The sequence below is a fragment of the Capricornis sumatraensis genome, chromosome 13 (genome assembly GCF_032405125.1).
Source record: "Capricornis sumatraensis isolate serow.1 chromosome 13, serow.2, whole genome shotgun sequence".
Classification (NCBI taxonomy): domain Eukaryota; kingdom Metazoa; phylum Chordata; class Mammalia; order Artiodactyla; family Bovidae; genus Capricornis; species Capricornis sumatraensis.
Genome location: NC_091081.1, coordinates 17,929,657 through 17,952,414, shown reverse-complemented (window position 1 = coordinate 17,952,414; position 22,758 = coordinate 17,929,657).

The window sequence follows — 22,758 nt, the reverse complement described above, 5'->3', positions numbered from 1 at the left end:
GGTTGATCCTAAAGATTAACAGCACAACACATATACTGTTGCTTCACACTATTCCTTAAAAATCCTGGAAAGATATATAGGGATCTTTCAAAAGTGATTTCCCAATACCACAGCTTTTCTTCTTTGCCAAATGGACAATTTTATTTTCTAAAATTCTTACCTGACTATACTAGACTCCTTAAATTTAGACCATAGGGTTTTCCTTAGAGAAGTAATGTTCTGCTCTTTAAGTGTCAAGGGATTTTTAAAAACCATTATTACCACATTAATGGTATAATTTAGTTTGCTATTATTCCTATTTTTCCAATTTAGTTTTATAGGCAGGGAACAGACTTTCAGTAACTTTTCCAGGGTTCTCCTAAATAATTCAAGGTACCCTGCGTCAGAGGTCAGGGGTGGCGGCCAGGAGGAGAAACCCCGCATCCGAGCTCAGGGGCAGCGGCCGAGAGGAGCTACCCCGCGTCCGAGGTCAGTGGCGGCCGGGAGGAGACACCCCACATCTGAGGTCAGGGCAGCAGCCAGAAGACACCCCACGTCCGAGGTCGGGCAGCGGCCAGGAAGAGCTATCCTGTGTCTGAGGTAAGGGGCGGCAAGGAGAAGCCACCTAGCACCTGAGGCCAGGGGCGGTGACCCTGAGGAGCCACCTCGAGCCCAAGGCCAGGGCGGCAGCTGGGAAGAACCACCCATGCCCAAGGCCAAGGCCTGCAACCAGGAGGAGCATCCCGAGGAGCAGTGGCTGCACAAGCGCAGGAGGGCCTAGAGGAGCTAATCCACGTTGAAGGTCAGGAAGGGCAGCAGTAAGGAGATACTCCCTCGTCCAAGGTAAGGAGCAGCCATGAAGAGATACACCACGCCCAAGGTAAGAAAAAACCAAGTAAGATGGTAGGTGTTGCAAAGGGCATCAGAGGGTAGACACACTGAAACCATAATCACAGAAAACTAGTCAATCTAATCACACTAGGACCACAGCCTTGTCTAACTCAATGAAACCAAGCCATGCCTGCAGGGCAACCCAAGACGAGTGGGTCATGGTAGAGAGGTCTGACAGAGCATGGTCCACTGGAGAAGGGAAAAGCAAGCCACTTCAGCATTCTTGCCTTGAGAACCCCATGAACAGTATGAAAAGGCAAAATGATAGGATACCAAAAGAGGAACTCCCCAGGTCGGTAGGTGCCCAATATGCTACTGGAGATCAGTGGAGAAATAACTCCAGAAAGAATGAAGGGATAGAGCCAAAGCAAAAACAATACCTAGTTGTGGATGTGACTGCTGATAGAGGCAAGGTCCGATGCTATAAAGAGCAATATTGCATAGGAATCTGGAATGTCAGGTCCATGAATCAAGGCAAATTGGAAGTGGTCAAACAAAAGATGGCAAGGGTGAAAGTCGACATTCTAGGAATGACATTCTAGGAATCAGCGAACTAAAATGGACTGGAATGGGTGAATTTAACTCAGATGACCATTATATCTACTACTGCAGGCAGGAATCCCTCAGAAGAAATGGAGTAGCCATCATGGTCAATAAAAGAGTCCAAAATGCAGTACTTGGATGCAATCTCAAAAATGACAGAATGATCTCTGTTCGTCTCCAAAGCAAACCATTCAATATCACAGTAATCCAAGTCTATGCCCCAACCAGCAACCCTGAAGAAGCTGAAATTAAACGGTTCTATGAAGACCTACAAGACCTTTTAGAACTAACACCCAAAAAAGATGTCCTTTTCATTATAGGGGACTGGAATGCAAAAGTAGGAAGTCAAGAAACACCTGGAGTAACAGGCAAATTTGGCCTTGGAATGCAGAATGAAGCAGGGCAAAGACTAATAGAGTTTTGCTAAGAAAATGCACTGGTCATAGCAAACACCCTCTTCCAACAACACAAGAGAAGACTCTACACATGGACATCACCAGATGGTCAACACTGAATTCAGATTGATTATATTCTATGCAGCCAAAGATGGAGAAGCTCTATACAGTCAATAAAAACAAGACCAGGAGCTGACTGTAGCTCAGATCATGAACTCCTTATTGCCAAATTCAGACTTAAATTGAAGAAAGTAGCGAAAACCACTAGACCATTCAGGTATGACCTAAAACAAATCCCTTATGATTATACAGTGGAAGTAAGAAATAGATTTAAGGGCCTAGATCTGATAGATAGAGTGCCTGATGAACTATGGAATGAGGTTTGTGACATTGTACAGGAGACAGGGATCAAGACCATCCCCATGCAAAAGAAATGCAAAAAAGCAAAATGGCTGTCTGGGGAGGCCTTACAAATAGCTGTGAAAAGAAGAGAGGCAAAAAGAACAGGAGAAAAGGAAAGATATAAGCATCTGAATGCAGAGTTCCAAAGAATAGCAAGAAGAGATAAGAAAGCCTTCTTCAGCAAACAATGCAAAGAAATAGAGGAAAACAACAGAATGGGAAAGACTAGAGATCTCTTCAAGAAAATTAGAGATACCAAGGGAACATTTCATGCAAAGATGGGCTCGAAAAAGGACAGAAATGGTCTGGACCTAACATAGGCAAAAGATATTATGAAGAGGTGACAATAATACATGGAAGAACTGTACAAAAAAGATCTTCATGACCCAGATAATCATGATGATGTGATAACTAATCTAGAGCCAAACATCTTGGAATGTGAAGTCAAGTGGGCCTTAGAAAATATCACTATGAACAAAGCTAGTGGAGGTGATGGAATTCCAGTGGAGCTGTTTCAAATCCTGAAAGATGATGCTGTGAAAGGGCTGCACTCAATATGCCAACAAATTTGGAAAACTCAGCAGTGGCCACAAGACTGAAAAAAGGTCAGTTTTCATTCCAATCCCAAAGAAAGGCAATGCCAAAGAATGCTCAAACTACCACACAATAGCACTCATCTCACATGCTAGTAAAGTAATGCTCAAAATTCTCCAAGCCAGGCTTCAGCAATACGTGAACCGTGAACTCCCTGATGTTCAAGCTGGTTTTAGAAAAGGCAGAGGAACCAGAGATCAAATTGCCAACATCTGCTGGATTATGGAAAAAGCAAGAGAGTTCCAGAAAAACATCTATTTCTGCTTTATTGACTATGCCAAAGCCTTTGACTGTGTGGATCACAATCAACTGTGGAAAATTCTTCAAGAGATGGGAATACCAGACCACCTAACCTGCCTCTTGAGAAATCTGTATGCAGGTCAGGAAGCAACAGTTAGAACTGGACATGGAACAACAGACTGGTTCCAAATAGGAAAAGGAGTGCATCAAGGCTGTATATTGTCACGCTGCTTATTTACCTTATGTGCAGAGTACATCATGAGAAACGCTGGACTGGAAGAAACACAAGCTGGAATCAAGATTGCTGGGAGAAATATCAATAACCTCAGATATGCAGATGACACCACCCTTATGGCAGAAAGTGAAGAGGAGCTAAAAAGCCTCTTGATGAAAGTGAAAGAGGACAGTGAAAACATTGACTTAATGCTCAACATTCAGAAAACAAAGATCATGGCACCTGGCCCCATCACTTCATGGGAAATAGATGGGGAAACAGTGGAAACAGTGTCAGACTTTATTTTGGAGGGCTCCAAAATCACTGCAGATGGTGACTGCAGCCATGAAATTAAAAGACGCTTACTCCTTGGAAGAAAAGTTATGACCAACCTAGATAGTATATTCAAAACCGACTAAGGTCCGCCTAGTCAAGGCTATGGTTTTTCCTGTGGTCCTGTATGGATGTGAGAGTTTACTGTGAAGAAGGCCAAGCGCCGAAGAATTGATGCTTTTGAACTGTGGTGTTGGAGAAGGCTCTTGAGAGTCCCTTGGACTGCAAGGAGATCCAACCAGTCCTTTCTGAAGGAGATCAGCCCTGGAATTTCTTTGGAAGGAATGATGCTAAAGCTGAAGCTCCAGTACTTTGGCCACCTCATGCGAAGAGTTGACTCATTGGAAAAGACTCTGACGCTGGGAGGGATTGAGGGCTGGAGGAGAAGGGGACGATTGAGGAGGAGACGGCTGGATGGCATCACGAACTCGATGGGCGTGAGTCTGAGTGAACTCCGGGAGATGGTGATGGACAGGGAGGCCTGGCGTGCTGCAATTCATGGGGTCGCAAAGAGTCAGACACGACTCAGCAACTGAACTGAACTGAACTGGAAGGTAAAAATATTCTTCTCGTTGAAAACTTCTCTTTGAAAACAGGATTAAATCATAATGTCTTCACATATTCTTTAATAAATACTTTTACTCATTCCAGTCTGATTTCTGCTTTCCTCCTCAATAGACACACACACACATACACTCTCTTTCTTCCTAGCTCCTTCTAGTAAGATTGCTCTTATCTTAATCTTATTATGTTTTTTTCTGACAAATCAAATATGCACAACCCTCTTTGGGGCTTTCTTGGCCTCTCAGTAACATTCAACCACTTGATCACTCACTCCTCTTGAAATTCTTTATTTTCTTGGTCTTTATGACTTCACAGTCTCCTGGCATTTATTCCATCTCTCGTAAGCTACCTCAGTACCCACTACCAGATTATGTCTGATATCTAATTACTGAAGTGTTAAAAACCTTATGACATTTCTCTACAATTGGTCCTTTGGTGATTTCACGTATTTCCATGATTTAAAAATAAGCACAAGATCTTCCAGGTTCATCTATGATGTGAAAAGAATTTGGAAGCCATCGTCTCTTTCTTACAACGAGAAAAAGTTGAATAAACTGGAAGTCAACAGTTTTCTTGAACTCATGAGAAAAAGAAGGTTGTAAGACAAACTGCAAGCTCAAAATCTAGAGAGACAAAGCCTTCTCTAGAAGGGTGCTCCAGTGACTAGGACTCTGTACACCCAATGCAGGGGACCTGGTTCAATTCCTGGTTAGGAAACTAGCTCCCACATGCCACAACTAGGAGTTCACATGTCACAACTAAGACTCAGCACAGCCAAATGAATAAATATTTCTCAGAAAATCTAGAGAGACAAGTGAATCCAGAAAGTGTTAGCCAAGATCTGCTTATATAAACCACTGGAGCCATAAACCAATAGTAATAACTGATAGGGTATTCTTACAAATTGCTTGGGGCTAAGTGTGGACTAACTTAAGAATGAGAAACTCCTAGGGGCCACAGTCATAAAGCAGTCACTATCATAAAAGGGCCACCACATTTTAATGGGTTTTATTTGCAGAAATCCTGCAAGATCCTCATGGTGAAGAGATAACAAAGACCCCTTTGTGGCTTTGGCATGAGGAGGAGAAGAGCCATTGTGAAATAGGTACAAAATATCCTCTATATCAAAGTGCCATTCTATGAAGAAAAGGACTTTATCAGAGTCTCGTTCCACTTGGGGAAAAAGTAGTTCTCCATCTCTAGCTGCCTCTTGCCTTCATGTCTCACCAAAAGGAGGGGAATGGGAAGCAAGAAATCCATGTGAAGATACAGCCCAGGAGCACAGGTCCACTACAAGACTGAGATTTATTCTTTAGATTACAGAATATTTCCCATCACTAACACCTTACCACCACATCGATAGGACTCCAGTAAAATAACAGTTGATTAAGAGATCTAGAAATGAAAGTATAGTGTCTCTCTGAGGAGAAGTATGTAGAGAAATCCAATTTTAAAAAAGCTACAAACAAGGGTACTAGAGGAATTTGAAATCCCTGTAGCTACTACAAACATTAAACACAGTCATACTCCTAGCCAAATTAACATAAAAACTTATACTAAAGGCCTATTAACCTTAGTTCCTACTACCTAATATTTCATGTCTCAACAAAAAAATCACAAGGCATGGTAAAAGAAAAAAAACAAAACAAAACAGCCTGAAATAATAACATAAGCAATAGAAGCAAAGTCAGAAATAACACTGTTGGAGTTATCAGACAGGAATTAAAATAATTAAGATTACTATGTTAGGGCTATAATAGAAAAAGGAGACAACATCTAAGAACATATGGATAATGTAAGCAGAAAGGTGGAAACTCTAAAAGAAGTCAAAAAGAAATACTAGAAATTAAAAACACTGTGGCATAATGAAGAATATCTTTGCTGAGCTTACCAGTAGAGTGGACACAGCCACAGAGAGAATCAACAACCTTGAGGATGTATCAATAGAAACTTCCCAAACTGAAATGCAAAGAGAAAAAAAAAATGGGGAAAAATAGAATACCCTGGAGCTGTGAAACAATTACCAAAGGTATAGCATATTAGAACTTGAGTACTAGAAGAAGAGAGAAAAAAGCAGAAGAAATGCTTGGAGAAATAATAGTCAAGAATTTTCCAAAATTAATGACAAATACAAAAACTCAGCCTTAGAAATCTCAGAGAACACCAAACAGGATAAGCACAAAACATCTGCATCTAGGCATGTGATGCTCAGAATGTAGAAAACTAAAGACAAAGAGAAAAATCTAGAAAAATGTCAGGGGTGGGTTGGGAGTGGAAGGGCACCTTACCATAGAGTAGCAAAAAAACAATGAGAGCAGACTTACTTCCAGCAGGAAAATGAAATAATGTTTATGACAGAAGAATGGCATAATGTAAATGAATTTAGACCAGTTCAAAATGTATATTGCAAACACGATGGCAACTGTAAAAACATTAAAAAGAAGTATAATTACTAGGTAAAGAGTAGAGTGGAAATATAACCATGTAAATGCTCAACTGAAACCAGAAGGCAGAAAAATAAGAGGGATAAAAAAAGAAGAAAAAGGAAACAAACAGAAAAACAGATAGCCACATAGTAGATATTAACCCAGCTATATCTATAACCATTTTAAATGCAAATGATTGAAGTGCACAAGGCACAGATTGTCAGAATAGATTAAAAAACAACAACAATAATAAGACCCAGCTATACGTTGTCTTCAAGAAATCCTTTAAAATTAAACACTCAGGTTAAAAGCAAAAGGCAGAGAAGGATATACCATGCTGCTGCTGCTGCTGCTGCTGCTAAGTCACTTCAGTCGTGTCCGATTCTGTGCGACCCCAGAGATGGCAGCCCACCAGGCTCCCCCATCCCTGGGACTCTCCAGGCAAGAACACTGGAATGGGTTGCCATTTCCTCCTCCAATGCATGAAAGTGAAAAGTGAAAGTGAATTCGCTCAGTCATGTCCAACTCTTTGTGACCCCATGGACTGCAGCCTACTGGGCTCCTGCATCCATGGGGTTTTCCAGGCAAGAGTACTGGAGTGGGGTGCCATTGCCTTCTCTGATATACCATGCTAACATGCATCAAAAGAAAGCAGGTAAAGCCATGTTAATTTCAGATAAATGACACTTCAGAACAAGGTATATTTTCAAGGATAAACAACATCATTAAATCATAATCACAGAGGTCAAGTCTTTAGGAAGGCATAACATTGTAAAGAATTTTAGAATAATTATTGTGTGAGAACCAGTGTATGCGCACTATTAAAACTATTAAGCAATACAAAAATAAGGAAAGCTAAAATTACAAAAATCCCACTGTCCCCAAATTACCTTCTCAACCCCAATATTACCTGTGTAACTAAAAGAAATGCAAAAAAGCAAAATGGCTGTCTGGGGAGGCCTTACAAATAGCTGTGAAAAGAAGAGAAGCAAAAGCAAAGGAGAAAAGGAAAGATATAAGCATCTGAATGCAGAGTTCCAAAGAATAGCAAGAAGAGATAAGAAAGCCTTCTTCAGCGAACAATGCAAAGAAATAGAGGAAAACAACAGAATGGGAAAGACTAGAGATCACTTCAAGAAAATTAGAGATACCAAGGGAACATTTCATGCAAAGATGGGCTCGATAAAGGACAGAAATGGTCTGGACCTAACATAGGCAAAAGATATTAAGAAGAGGTGGCAAGAATACACAGAAGAACTGTACAAAAAAGATCTTCATGACCCAGATAATCATGATGATGTGATCACTAATCTAGAGCCAAACATCTTGGAATGTGAAGTTAAGTGGGCCTTGGAAAGCATCACTATGAACAAAGCTAGTGGAGGTGATGGAATTCCAGTTGAGCTGTTTCAAATCCTGAAAGATGATGCTGTGAAAGGGCTGCACTCAATATGCCAGCAAGTTTGGAAAACTCAGCAGTGGCCACAGGACTGGAAAAGGTCAGTTTTCATTCCAATCCCAAAGAAAGGCAATGCCAAAGAAAGCTCAAACTACCTTACAATAGCACTCATCTCACATGCTAGTAAAGTAATGCTCAAAATTCTCCAAGCCAGGCTTCAGCAATACGTGAACCGTGAACTTCCTGATGTTCAAGCTGGTTTTAGAAAAGGCAGAGGAACCAGAGATCAAATTGCCAACATCTGCTGGATCATGGAAAAAGCAAGAGAGTTCCAGAGAAACATCTATTTCTGCTTTATTGACTATGCCAAAGCCTTTGACTGTGTGGATCACAATGAACTGTGAAAAATTCTGAAAGAGATGGGAATACCAGACCACCTAACCTGCCTCTTTAGAAATCTGTATGCAGGTCAGGAAGCAACAGTTAGAACTGGACATGGAACAACAGACTGGTTCCAAATAGGAAAAGGTATACGTGAAGGCTGTATATTGTTGCCCTGCTTATTTAACTTATATGCAGAGTACCTCATGAGAAACACTGGACTGGAAGAAACACAAGCTGGAATCAAGATTGCTGGGAGAAATATCAATCACCTCAGATATGCAGATGACACCACCCTTATGGCAGAAAGTGAAAAGGAGCTAAAAAGCCTCTTGATGAAAGTGAAAGAGGAGAGTGAAAAAGTTGGCTTAAAGCTCAACATTCAGAAAACAAAGATCATGGCATCCGGTCCCATCACTTCATGGGATATAGATGGGGAAACAGTGGAAACAGTGTCAGACTTTATTTTTTTGGGCTCCAAAATCACTGCAGATGGTGATTGCAGCCATGAAATTAAAAAACACTTACTCCTTGGAAGAAAAGTTATGACCAACCTAGATAGTATATTCAAAAGTAGAGACATTACTTTGCCGACTAAGGTCCGCCTAGTCAAGGCTATGGTTTTTCCTGTGGTCATGTATGGATGTGAGAGTTGGACTGTGAAGAAGGCTGAGCGCCGAAGAATTGATGCGTTTGAACTGTGGTGTTGGAAAAGACTCTTGAGGGTCCCTTGGACTGCAAGGAGATCCAACCAGTCCATTCTGAAGATCAACCCTGGGATTTCTTTGGAAGGAATGATGCTAAAGCTGAAGCTCCAGTACTTTGGACACCTCATGCGAAGAGCTGACTCATTGGAAAAGACTCTGATGCTGGGGGGGATTGGGGGCAGGAGGAGAAGGGGACGACCGAGGATGAGATGGCTGGATGGCATCACTGACTCGATGGACATGAGTTTGAGTGAACTCCGGGAGATGGTGATGGACAGGGAGGCCTGGGGTGCTGTGATTCATGGGGTCACAAAGAGTCGGACACGACTGAGCGACTGAACTGAACTGAACTATGAGGTTAGCTCCTGTGAATCTCATTTCAGATCTTGTAGGTATATAGAGTAGATAGGAGTAGTATAGTTTTAAAAAAGCAGTGGACAAGATCATTAATCCTTTAAAAACAGTACAAGTTCTCCAAATTCCTGCTTATATTAGGAATAACCTTATGTAAACATTAAGAATTTGGAATCATTATATTTCAGTCACAATTTTCTAATACATCTTTGAATGACTCCTGCCTTAAAAATAAGATTATTTTAATTAGATCCCATTTGTTTATTTTTGCTTTTACTTCCAGAATTCTGGGAGGTGGGTCATAGAGTATCCTGCTGTGATTTATGTCGGAGAGTGTTTTGCCTACGTTCTCCTCTAGGAGTTTTATAGTTTCTGGCCTTATGTTTAGATCTTTAATCCATTTTGAGTTTATTTTTGTGTGTGGTGTTAGAAAGTGATCTAGTTTCATTCTTTTACAAGTGGTTGACCAGTTTTCCAAGCACCACTTGTTAAAGAGATTGTCTTTACTCCATTGTATATTCTTGCCTCCTTTGTCAAAGATAAGGTGTCCATATGTGTGTGGATTTATCTCTGGGCTTTCTATTTTGATCCATTGATCTATATTTCTGTCTTTGTGCCAGTACCATACTGTCTTGATGACTGTGGCTTTGTAGTAGACCCTGAAGTCAGGCAAGTTGATTCCTCCAGTTCCATTCTTCTTTCTCAAGATGCTTTGGCTATTCGAGGTTTTTTGTATTTCCATACAAATCTTGAAATTCACAACAAAGGAAAATATAAGCAAGGTGAAAAGACAGCCTTCAGAATGGGAGAAAATAATAGCAAATGAAGCAACTGACAAACAACTAATCTCAAAAATATACAAGCAATTTCTGCAGCTCAATTCCAGAAAAATAAACGACCCAATCAAAAAATGGGCCAAAGAACTAAATAGACATTTCTCCAAAGAAGACATATGGATGGCTAACAAACACATGAAAAGATGCTCAACATCACTCATTATTAGAGAAATGCAAATCAAGACCACAATGAGGTACCACTTCACACCAGTCAGAATGGCTGTGATCCAAAAGTCTATAAGCAATAAATGCTGGAGAGGGTGTGGAGAAAAGGGAACCCTCCTACACTGTTGGTGGGAATGCAAACTAGTACAGCCATTATGGAGAACAGTGTGGAGATTCCTTAAAAAATTGCAAATAGAACTGCCTTATGACCCAGCAATCCCACTGCTAGGCATACACACCGAGGAAACCAGAATTGAAAGAGACATGTGTACCTCAATGTTCATCGCAGCACTGTTTATAATAGCGAGGACATGGAAACAACCTAGATGTCCATCAGGAGATGAATGGATAAGAAAGCAGTGGTACATATACACAATGGAGTATTACTCAGCCATTAAAAAGAATATATTTGAATCAGTTCTAATGAGATGGATGAAACTGGAGCTGATTATACAGAGTGAAGTAAGCCAGACAGAAAAACACCAATACAGTATACTAACACATATATATGGAATTTAGAGAGATGGTAATGATGACCCTGTATGCGAGACAGCAAAAGAGACACAGATGTGTAGAGCAGACTTTTGGACTCTGAGGGAGAGATTGGGATGATTTGGGAGAATGGCATTGAAACATGTATACTATCATGTAAGAAATGAATCGCCAGTCTATGTCCAATGCAGGATGCAGGATGCTTGGGGCTGGTGCACAGGGATGATCCAGAGAGATGATATGGGGTGGGAGGTGGAAGGGGGGTTCATGTTTGGGAACTCATGTACACCCATGGTGGATTCATGTCAATGTATGGCAAAACCAATACAGTATTGTAAAGTAAAATAAAGTAAAAATAAAAATTAAAAAAAATATGATTATGCCTTGTACTCTTCTATCTACCTTTTCCCAACTACTTCAATTAATTAGTCATATAAGTTTTTCTCTTCAAATTTTATAATACTGATGTCATATTTTTAAATCCAAATTCCACAAGTATGTTTGTCCACCTTCCATGCTTAAAAACTCACTGTATTAGTATCCTGTTGCTATGTAACAAAGTAATACAAATTTGGCAGCTATAAGCAACATACATTCATTATCACATATTTTCCATTGGGTTAGGAGTCCAGGCATGGTCTAGCTAGCTCCTAAGCTCAGGGTCTCATGAAACTGGATTCCAGGCGCTGCCTGGCTGCTCCTCCTAGAGCCTGTCCTCTTCCAAGATCAAACAATTATTGGCAGAATTCAGTTACTTATGATTATAGGATCAAGGCCCCCATTTTCTTGTTAGCTGTTGACTGCTAGCCACTTCTCTTCATTGGCAGATCAAAACGTGTCTGTTTGCTTTCTTTGAGGTTACTAGGAGAATCTCTCTGTGAAACTTCATGTTCTATAAAGACCCCCTTGATGAAGTCAAGTTAAGCTCTCTTTTGATTAAAACTTAAAGTCAGCTAATTAATAACCTAATCAAGGAAGTGATCATATTTTTTAGACCCGTCCACACTCAAGAGAGGATTATATAAGGCATATAAACCAGGGCATAAGAATCTCAAAGGGTCATGTTAGAATTCTTCCTACTATACTTATTAAAAATCCAGTTCTATTCCTGAATTCCTCTTTGATACACTTATTACTTGGACTTCATTAGTGAGTAGTAATTGCTTTGAGAAAAGATCATATGGGCTATAGTTACTGAGTTCTTACTTCTCTGAGAGTGTTTGTCATATGTCATTTTTACTATGTGATAATTTAGCTATACTATAAATGATTACTTATCTGGATAAATATTTTAGGTCATTTTCGTTTTACCTTGGAATTTTATAGACTTCCTAGGTGGTACTGAAAATTGTGGAGAAATTTGTGATATGTATTACTTCCTACTTCTCATCCTTTATGGGAGACAGGAAAAATTTGATTGTTCCTAAATGTCTAAGAAAGTCTTTCTTCCTCAGAAGTTCATAATTTACCTAAGATATTCTAATATGTCTTAATTTGGGAGACAATTTCCTCTTTTCTATATCTTAATAGATTTTTTTCCATTAACTTTAATCTCTCCTTCAAAGACAGCAGCTGTCCTTATATTAGCTCATCTTTGGCTCTAAATTTCTCATCCGTAATTTAAAAAATCTTTTTGTTTATTTTTCTCCATTCAATTTATTATTCTAAGTATTTCTCCCAGGACAGAAGTTCAATATTTCACTCTGTCTTTCCTGCATCTTGTTGTTTCTAATGTATTGTAAATGTTGTAAATGTTGATATTTTGAACTTGATTTGTTTTACCAGCTCTGAAATTTTCCATTTCATTTTATTTGCTTGTTTAGTGCCTTGTCTTTGACCCATTGTTTTATTGATTTTGTATTTTTTATTAAGTTCTATATAACACAAAACACGCTTGGAAAGTTTTCCTCCCATCTTTGCACAATATATTTTCATGAGTGGGTACTTAATCAGCCGTGCACTGCTGCAGTCCATTGTTTAGTTGCTGACCATCTTTTAAAACCTTGTTGGTAATTAACATGCCTCTAATCTAAACACTAATATTGTCTGACATATTGAGGGTACATTCTTTTTCACACTTTCATATTTTATCCAAACTACAATTTGAGGAAAAATCTCATTTTCTGTTTGTTTATCTGCAGCCTGAGAGTTTGTAGTGATGAAAAAGGGGAGAGGACACATGAAAATAAAAGCGCAGCTTCTAAGGAAACTGTTCTCTGTTTTACCTTTGAGATTCTTCTAAATGTTCTATAAAGAGCCCAAACCATACAACCAGGGGTATCTTCTGTCATACAAAACTGGCTCATTGGAAATATCAATTTCCTAGAGACCATTTTCAGTTCTGCTAAGATCCTCTCAAGGATTTCATGTTCACATTCTTGGTCTGCATCTCTCCAAACTGGGGTTCTCAGTGAGAAAATCTCAGGGTTTTGTCATCTCACCTTCTGTTCTCATTTGCCCTTCTGGCATGGAGAATGAGATGGCAGTAGAATCAAGAACTACTTTGGTGTAAAATTTTCTGCTTTTGTCATAATTTTTCAAAGTTTATAGCACAAGACTTTATCACTTGATATTTATTATATACTAGGGGAACTAAAGTCAGTGATGAAGATTCACTCAATTATCCCAAAATTTGTATTAGTCTAATTCTCTTTTTAAAAGCAGAATTAAAATATTTTCAAAAATCTATCACTTGTTCTAAAATTGTTGAACGCCTCTGTAACCATAAGCAAAAGGAAGCACTTATGTGCTGATATAAAAATATCCCCAGGTCACAAAAGTTATGTGAAAAAGGAAAAATACAAAACAGAGTATATACAATGGGCTTTGTGTGAAAAAAAGGTGGTGTAATAATGGTGTATATGCTGATGTACTAAGATATTCATCAGTATCTCTGGAAAGATATGTTGATAGGTATGGGAGACTTTAGACTATATTATTATATTCTGCCTTTTGAATTTTTAAATATGTGAATACTTTAGTTTTTCAAAATTTAAATTAAAAATGCATTATCATGTATAATATTCTGAAGGCTGTCAAAACTATAGTTGCATTTCTTCCTCTTCAAATCAAAACTATGAGATCTCACCTCACACAGGTCAGAATGGCCCTCATCAAAAAGTCTACAAACAATAAATGCTGGAGAGGGTGTGGATACAAGGGAACACTCTTGCACTGTTGGTGGGAATGTAAATTGATATAGCCACTATGGAAGACAGTATGGAGATTCCTTTAAAAACTAGGAATAAAACCACTCTATGACTCAGCAATCCCACTCCTAGGTATATACCCTAAGGAAACCAAAATTGAAAGAGACACATGTATCCCATTGTTCATCGTAGCACTATTTACAACAGCTAGAACGTGGAATCAACCTAGACACCCACTGACAGATGAATGGATAAAGAAGTTGTGGTATATATACACAATGGAATATTACTCAGCCATAATAAGGAACACATTTGAGTCAGTTCTAATGAGGTGGATGAACCTAGAACCTATTATACAGAGTGAAGCAAGTCAGAAAGAGAAAGAGAAATACCACATTCTAACACATATATATAGAATCTAGAAAAATGGTACTGAAGAATATTTACAGGGCAGCAATGGAGAAACAGACAGAGAATAGACTTATGGACATGGGGAGAGGGGAGGAGAGGGTGAGATGTATGGAAAGAGTAACATGAAGACTTACATTACCATATGTAAAATAGATAGCAATGGGAATTTTCTGAATGGCTCAGGAAACACAAACAGGGGCTCTGTATCTAACTAGGTGGGGTGGGGGCGGGGAGGGAAGGGAGCTTCAAAAGGGAGGGGACATATGTATACCTATGGCTGATTCATGTTGAGGTTTGACAGAAAACAGCAAAATTCTGTAAAGCAATTATCCTTCAATAAAACATAAATTATTTAAAAAAAAAACAATATGAACATCAGTTACCGCCTATCCTTATTTCCTGAGGAGACCAACAACACTTCTTACTGAAAGGATACAAACAGTAGCTTGCCCGTGTACTAGTTTCCTAGGACTGCCATAACAAACAACTATAAACTGGATGGCTTAAAACAGAAATTTATTGTGTCGAAGTGCGGAGGAGTTAAAGCTCAAAATTGAGCTGTTAGCAGAACAACTCAGAACACTGTAAGGGACTCCTTCCTCAACACTTCCTAGTTTCTGGTGCTTTGCTTTTGTATTGGCATCCCTTGGCTTGCCACTGTACAACTCCAACTTTGACTTTATCATCACATACTGTTCTCCGTGTATGTCTGTCTTCACGTAGCACCTTCTTGGAAAGACACCAGTCTTGCTGGAATAGAAGCCCACCCTATTCAAGCACAGACTACATCTTAACTAATTAGATCTGTATTGAACCTATATCCAAATATGATCACATTCTGAGATACTGAGAGTTAGAACTTTAACATACTGGGGGATGACACAATTGTAGCTATAATAGCTAGACTGCAAAATCCTAGAAATATAATGATGCCTCTAACACTTGAGCAGTTCTGCTATTGGTAGAATAGTGTCATGTATCATATGTATTAGATGGTGAAAAGATTTTAAATAAAGCTTATGTAGTACTTTAAAGGGATAAAGAAAATAATACATACCACACCCAAGTACATGCCAACCAGAACAAAAAAGAAAAAATTATTGTCACTTTGAAGGTTCTTATACATTCCTTCCTAAATCCATTCATCCTATCTTCCTAGATGAAACAACTATAATGGATCTATGTTTTGCATAACATTTTGTTGTTTAATTTTGCAGGGTTTTTTGATGTTTACATCACTTGATTATGCTCTGTGTACCTCCTTATTTCTTCTGCTTAAGATTTGCTTTTTTGTAAATTCAATTTTAATAGTGGATGTAGCTCTAATGCCTTAATTTTTCACTATTCTACATAAGTATTTGACCATGTGAATATAAAAAATCCCATTTATTCATTTCATTGTTGAAAGATTTATGTGTTGATTTCCAAAGTTTTTAACACTACTACTTTAAATATTTTGTACGTATCTCCAAGCACATGTATTGGAGTTGAATAAATGTCATAGATAAGAGTTGAATCAATGTTAGAAGAATGATTATGCTTAATTTTACTAAGTAATTCCAACTTGTTTTTCAAAGCAGTTGTACCAGGGTATAATCATTTTGTTTTTTTCACATCATCACCATCAGTTGGAATTTTCTGGCATTTTAATATGTGCCTCTCCAATTAAGTGTTATGTGCCATTTAATTGTGATCTTACTTTATGCTTCTCAAATATTTTGCCCATTTTTTATTTTACTGTTGATTTTTGTCCTATTAATTTCTCGACTTTTTTTTTACAAGTTCTTCGTTACCAGTCCTTTGTCAGATATGTTTATGTTTGATACAATACTTTCTTCTAATTCATGAACTGTCTTCCTACTCTTTTCTATGATGTCTTTTAATTAAAATAGGTTCTTATCTTTGATGTCATTAAATTTATCGACATTTTTCTTATGTTATTTCTGCTATGTGTATATGTGTAAGTTTAAGAAAATTTTACCATGATGTTTTAAAAAAAAATTCTGCCATATGGTTTCCAAAAGTCTGTAGCTTGCCTTTCATGTCTAGGTTAAGACAACTGAAATTGATTTTTTGGACATGAAAAGTAGGATTCTAATTTCATTTTTATTCCATCAAGATAATTATGTATCCTAATTTCATTTAATCAAAACTGTTTATCTACTAGTTTGCATAAATCAGTTACTATTTCTATAGATGCTTTTCTATGTTCTCATTTCACTAGCAATTTGCCTATACCTTCACCATTAAACCACTATATTAACTACTGTAGTAATAAAATAATTCTTGATCTACAAAAAAGCAAATCTCCACAAATGTTCTACTTCATGATTAATTGGTTATTCTTTACTCTGTTCAGTCACATTGATTTTCAAATATGTTCATCAAATTATGTACATGCACATACACACACACATTATCACATAGAAGCCTGTTAATATTTCAGTTAGAATTGTTTAAATCTATTTATATAATACCGTGACTTTTAATCAACTAACATGATATGTATCTCCATCTTTTGGTATTTTTTTAATGTTTTTAACATTTCATTTTTTATCCATGAAGGGCATGCATAACTTCTTTTAAAATACTCCCAGAGGATTTGTATTCTTCGTACTTTGTTTCATAATTACTTGCATTCTCATGTACAGAAATGTGACTGGTTTTTAGATAATGACCCTCCAAAAATCTTCCAAAATTCTCTGATTAAACTAATTATATTCCTCTCATCTGTTGATTTATCAATTTCTCAGAAGGATGAGTTAAAATTTCCTACAGATATTTTAGGCATTTAAAAATATGTCTTAATAGATCTCCCACCTAGCTAAAAATACAACTGAATTTTTGTGAGATTCACCTATGACATTATTTCCCACCTAATTATGCATTTATAAACAATATAATTCAGTTTGCCTAATTCATATAATTGTATTACATACTCTATAAAATGTTATATTTAGCTCCTTTCTCTCAATTCACCTTTTGTGTTGTTGAATTTGTTTTCCATAATTACTATATGAGCTTCCTTGGTGGCTCAGACGGTAAAGTGTTTACCTACAATGAGGGAGACCAGGATTCAATCCCTGGGTTGGGAAGAGTCCCTGGAGAAGGAAATAGCAACCCACTCCAGTATTCCTGCCTGGAAAATGCCATGGATAGAGGAGCCTGGTAGACTACAATCAATGGGGTTGCAAAGAGTCAGACATCACTGAGCAACTTCACTTTCTTCCTTTCTAGTCTGTTGTATGACTACTCTATGACTTAGCCATTTGAGTATAAGAATGTCTCTTACTTATAAAACAGAAATAGAGTCACAGATATAGAAAACAAACACGGTTATCGGTGGGGGGGAGGGAAAGGGAGGGATAAATTGGGAGACTGGGATTGACATAAGCATACTACTTTTTAAAAAATAGATAACTAACTAGGATCTACTGTATAGCAAAGAAAACTCTGCTCAGTAATCTATAATGACCTATAAGGGAAAAGCATCCTTAAAAAGAGGATATATGTATATGTATAACTGATTCACTTTGCTATAGAGTAGAAACTAAGACAACACTGTAAATCAACTACGTTCCAATAAAAATGTTAAAAAAATAATATTTTCAGGTCACCACAACACTGATAATTCAGACTCCAATTATGGATTAAAACCCAGTTTATTTTTGCTAGTTCTCAGGATAAGTTTTCTATGCCTTTTATCAGCACCAATGTTCATAACAGAACAATTTTCTCTGGCTTTTCTTGGGGTAGTTAAACTATTTCTAGTTTGCCTTTATACCAACAGTGAAGTCTTTTTCATGATTGCAGCTTTACAGGAAGTCTCTTATTTGATGTCCTACCTTGTGTTTTTATTTCCTATCTTCTAAGACCTATAAAACCCAAATTTACTCAGTTTTGCAAATGCCTTCAAGGCAAACCCAGCTTGAGTGTCTAGCCTATATCTTTTAGGATGTACCTTTACTTAGTCCTTGGCCTGACTATTCCTTTATTTCTTATCCGTAATCTGATATATTATATTCCTATAATATATTCCTTTATGCCTAAAGTAATATTCCTTTATTTCTTATCAGTAATCAGAAGCACAGGGGCTGTGATGGACTGCGCAGAAGCGCAGCCAAGGGGAGCTACCCAATGCCCGAGGATGGGGTGGTGACCTAGAGCACCAGGCTGCCACTGCCCAGAAGCTGCTGAGAGGAGATACCCCACATCCCAGGTCACGTGCGGTGGGCAAGAGGAGCTACCCACACCTGAGGAGCGGCAGCTGCATGGGCAAAGGAGGGCAGAGAGAAGCTACTCCATGTTCAAGGTCCGGAGGGGCGACCTCGTCCCAGGTAAGGAGCAGTGGCTGTGCTTTGCTGGAGCAGCCGTGAAGAGATACCCCACGCCCAAGGTGACAGAAATCCAAGTAAGATGGTAGGTGTTGCGAAAGGGCATCAGAGGGCAGACACACTGAAACCATAATCACAGAAAACTGGCTAACCCAATCACATGGACCACAGTCTTGTCTAACTCAATGAAACTAAGCCATGCCATGTGGGGCCACCCAAGAAGGATGGGTCATGGTGGAGAGGTCTGACAGAATGTACTCCACTGGAGAAGGGAATGGCAAACCACTTCAGTATTCTTGCCTTGAGAAGCCCATGAACAGTATGAAAAGGCAAACTGATAGGATACTGAAAGAGGAACTCCCCAGGTTGGTAACTCCCCAATATGCTACTGGAGATCAGTGGAGAAATAACTCCAGAAAGAATGAAGGAACAGAGCCAAAGCAAAAACAATACCCAATTGTGGATGTGACTGGTAATAGAAGCAAGGTCCAATGATGTAAAGAGCAATATTGCATAGGAACCTGGAATGTTAGGTCCATGAATCAAGGCAAATTAGAAGTGGTCAAACAGGAGATGGCAAGAGTGAAAGTCGACATTCTAGGAATCAGTGAACTAAAATGGACTGGAATGGGTGAATTTAACTCAGATGACAATTCTGTCTACTATTGTGGACAGGAATTCCTTAAAAGAAATGGAGTAGCCATCGTGGTAAACAAAAGAGTCTGAAATGCAGTACCTGGATGCAATCTCAAAATCAACAGAATGATCTCTGTTTGTTTCCAAGGCAAACCATTCAATATCACAGTTATCCAAGTCTATGCCCCAGTTAGTTATGCTGAAGAAGCTGAAGTTGAACAGTTCTATGAAGACCTACAAGACCTTTTAGAACTAACACCCAAAAAAGATGTCCTTTTCATTATAGGGAACTGGAATGCAAAAGTAGGAAGTTAAGAAACACCTGGAGTAACAGGCAAATTTGGCCTTGGAATGCAGAATGAAGCAGGGCAAAGGCTAATAGCGTTTTTCCAAGAGAATGCACTGGTCATAGCAAACGCCCTCTTCCAACAACACAAGAGAAGATTTTACACATGGACATCACCAGATAGTCAACACTAAAATCATATTGATTATATTCTTTGCAGCCAAAGATGGAGAAGCTGTATACAGTCAGCAAAATCAAGACTGGGAGATGACTGTGGCTCAAATCATGAACTCCTTATTGCCAAATTTAGACTTAAATTGAAGAAAGTAGGGAAAACCACTAGACCATTCACATATGACCTAAATCAAATCCCTTATGATTATACAGTGGAAGTGAAAAATAGATTTAAGGGACTAGATCTGATAGACAGAGTGCTTGATGAACTATGGACGGAATTTTGTGGCATTGTACAGGAGACAGGAATCAAGACCATCCCCATGGAAAAGAAATGCAAAAAAGAAAAATGGCTGTCTGGGGAGGCCTTACAAATAGCTGTGAAAAGAAAAGTGAAAAGCAAAGGAGAAAAGAAAAGATATAAGCATCTGAATGCAGAGTTCCAAAGAATAGCAAGGAGAGATAAGAAAGCCTTCTTCAGCGAACAATGCAAAGAAATAGAGGAAAACAACAGAATGGGAAAGACTAGAGATCTCTTCAGGAAAATTAAGGATACCAAGGGAACATTTCATGCAAAGATGGGCTTGATAAAGGACAGAAATGGCTGGACCTAACAGAAGCAGAAGATATTAAGAAGAGGTGGCAAGAATACACAGAAGAACTGTACAAAAAAGATCTTCTTAACAACTAAGATAATCATGATGGTGTGATCACTCACCTAGAGCCAGATATCCTGGAATGTGAAGTCAAGTGGGCCTTAGAAAGCATCACTACGAACAAAGCTAGTGGAGGTGATGGAATTCCAGTTGAGCTGTTTCAAATCCTGGAAGATGATGCTGTGAAAGGGCTGCACTCAATATGCCAGCAAATTTGGAAAACTCAGCAGTGGCCACAGGACTGGAAAAGGTCAGTTTTCATTCCAATCCCAAAGAAAGGCAATGCCAAAGAATGCTCAAACTACCTCACAATTGCACTCATCTCACATGCTAGTAAAGTAATGCTCAAAATTCTCCAAGCCAGGCTTCAGCAATACATGAACTGTTAACTTCCTAATGTTCAAGCTGGTTTTAGAAAGGGCAGAGGAACCAGAGATCAAATTGCCAACATCCGCTGGATCATGGAAAAAGCAAGAGAGTTCCAGAAAAATATCTATTTCTGCTTTATTGACTATGCCAAAGCCTTTAACTGTGTGGATCACAATAAACTGTGAAAAATTCTGAAAGAGATGGGAATACCAGACCATCTGACCTGCCTCTTGAGAAACCTATATGCAGGTCAGGAAGCAACAGTTAGAACTGGACATGAACAACAGACTGGTTCCAAATACGAAAAGGAGTACATCAAGGCTGCATACTAAATATAAATACAAGGCTGTGTATTAAATATAAAAGATAAATAATCTTTCACAGTCTAAAGCTGTGATTCTCAGCTGTCATTCCAAATTATAACCATATAGGGTTTTTAAAAAGATACAAATGGCCAAGTCCCATTAATATCCAAGGAAGCAGGATTGAGAAAAACTGGTTAAAGCAGTGGTTCTCAACCATAGCTTAACATTATAATCATTTTTGAAGCTTTTAAGAAACAAATTTCCAGGCTGTATTCCTGGCCAATTAAATTGGAATCCCTGGTGGCCTGATCCATGCATCAGTACTTTTTAAAGCTCCCAGACTTCTCCAATGTGCAGCAAAGTTGAGAACTAGTGGTCTAAAATATCTGATTGGCTAGATATACTATAATATATAGGAAAAAGACATAAACATTCTACATAGTAAATAATTATGTTTGCATTCCTCTTAAGTGCATATTTCTTAGAATCCTACAAAATGAATCCTACAAAGGAAAGTTTAGTGATGAGCAGAAAATTTTAAATGAATGGTCTATATAACTTGGAGAAACTTAAGAACACTTTTCTAATTGAGAGCCTAAATTTATTTATTTTATTCAATCAGAAGTGAATCTGATATTAATTTAACACTACATGAGCATGGCTTCTTGCCCAAGTAAATGAGGAAAATACTGAATGTATTTCATTCATTCATTAAAAAACATTTTTATAATCCTATGTACTAGTCATTGGCTTAAATGCTGGAGACATACTAGCAAGAAAAATCAAACATGCCTACTCACTAGACACATAATCTAATAGGAAAACAATTTTTAAAATCTCACCAGTATCTGTGTAATGACAAGCCATAAAAAGGACTATGAAGGAAAGATTCAGCATGCTATAAGACATCTAATCGGAAAAAAAAGAAGTGACACTATGCCAATCTTTACAAAAGTGGTAGTTTCTACTTCCTGTCTATTGGACCTTCTTAGAATTGAGATCATGATGTCAGGAAGAACAATCAACACATGGGAGATCCATATGGAGAATAGCTACTGTCCGTGGGACACAGTCTTGGTTAGGCACCAATCAACAGTCAACTTCTAATTGTCATTCACATGCATGAGCAATCTGGAAAAGTAAATCACATTGTCCCCTCTTTCCTCCAGTGTGGGGAATCAGGAACAGCTTCTCAGATAGTTTACTTCTGAAGAGTGAGAAGAAATTATGGCATGTGCAAATGCCTCTGGAAGAAAGATTGTTTACAGTTATGACCTATCTGCAAGTCATAATATTTTATTTGGGCAACTGGCTGGATTATGTGCAAATCTAATGACCATGACTTAACACATATTTTGACTTATAACACAATGGAAAATAAAATATATATTTTGCATAAAACGTCACTATCAACAGGACACATAACGATACTAAAGGGAAATACATTATTTGGTAAAAAATGTTGTGACTACTAACTGACATAAATAGGTCAAAATAAATTTTTAAATTCATTCTATAATTTT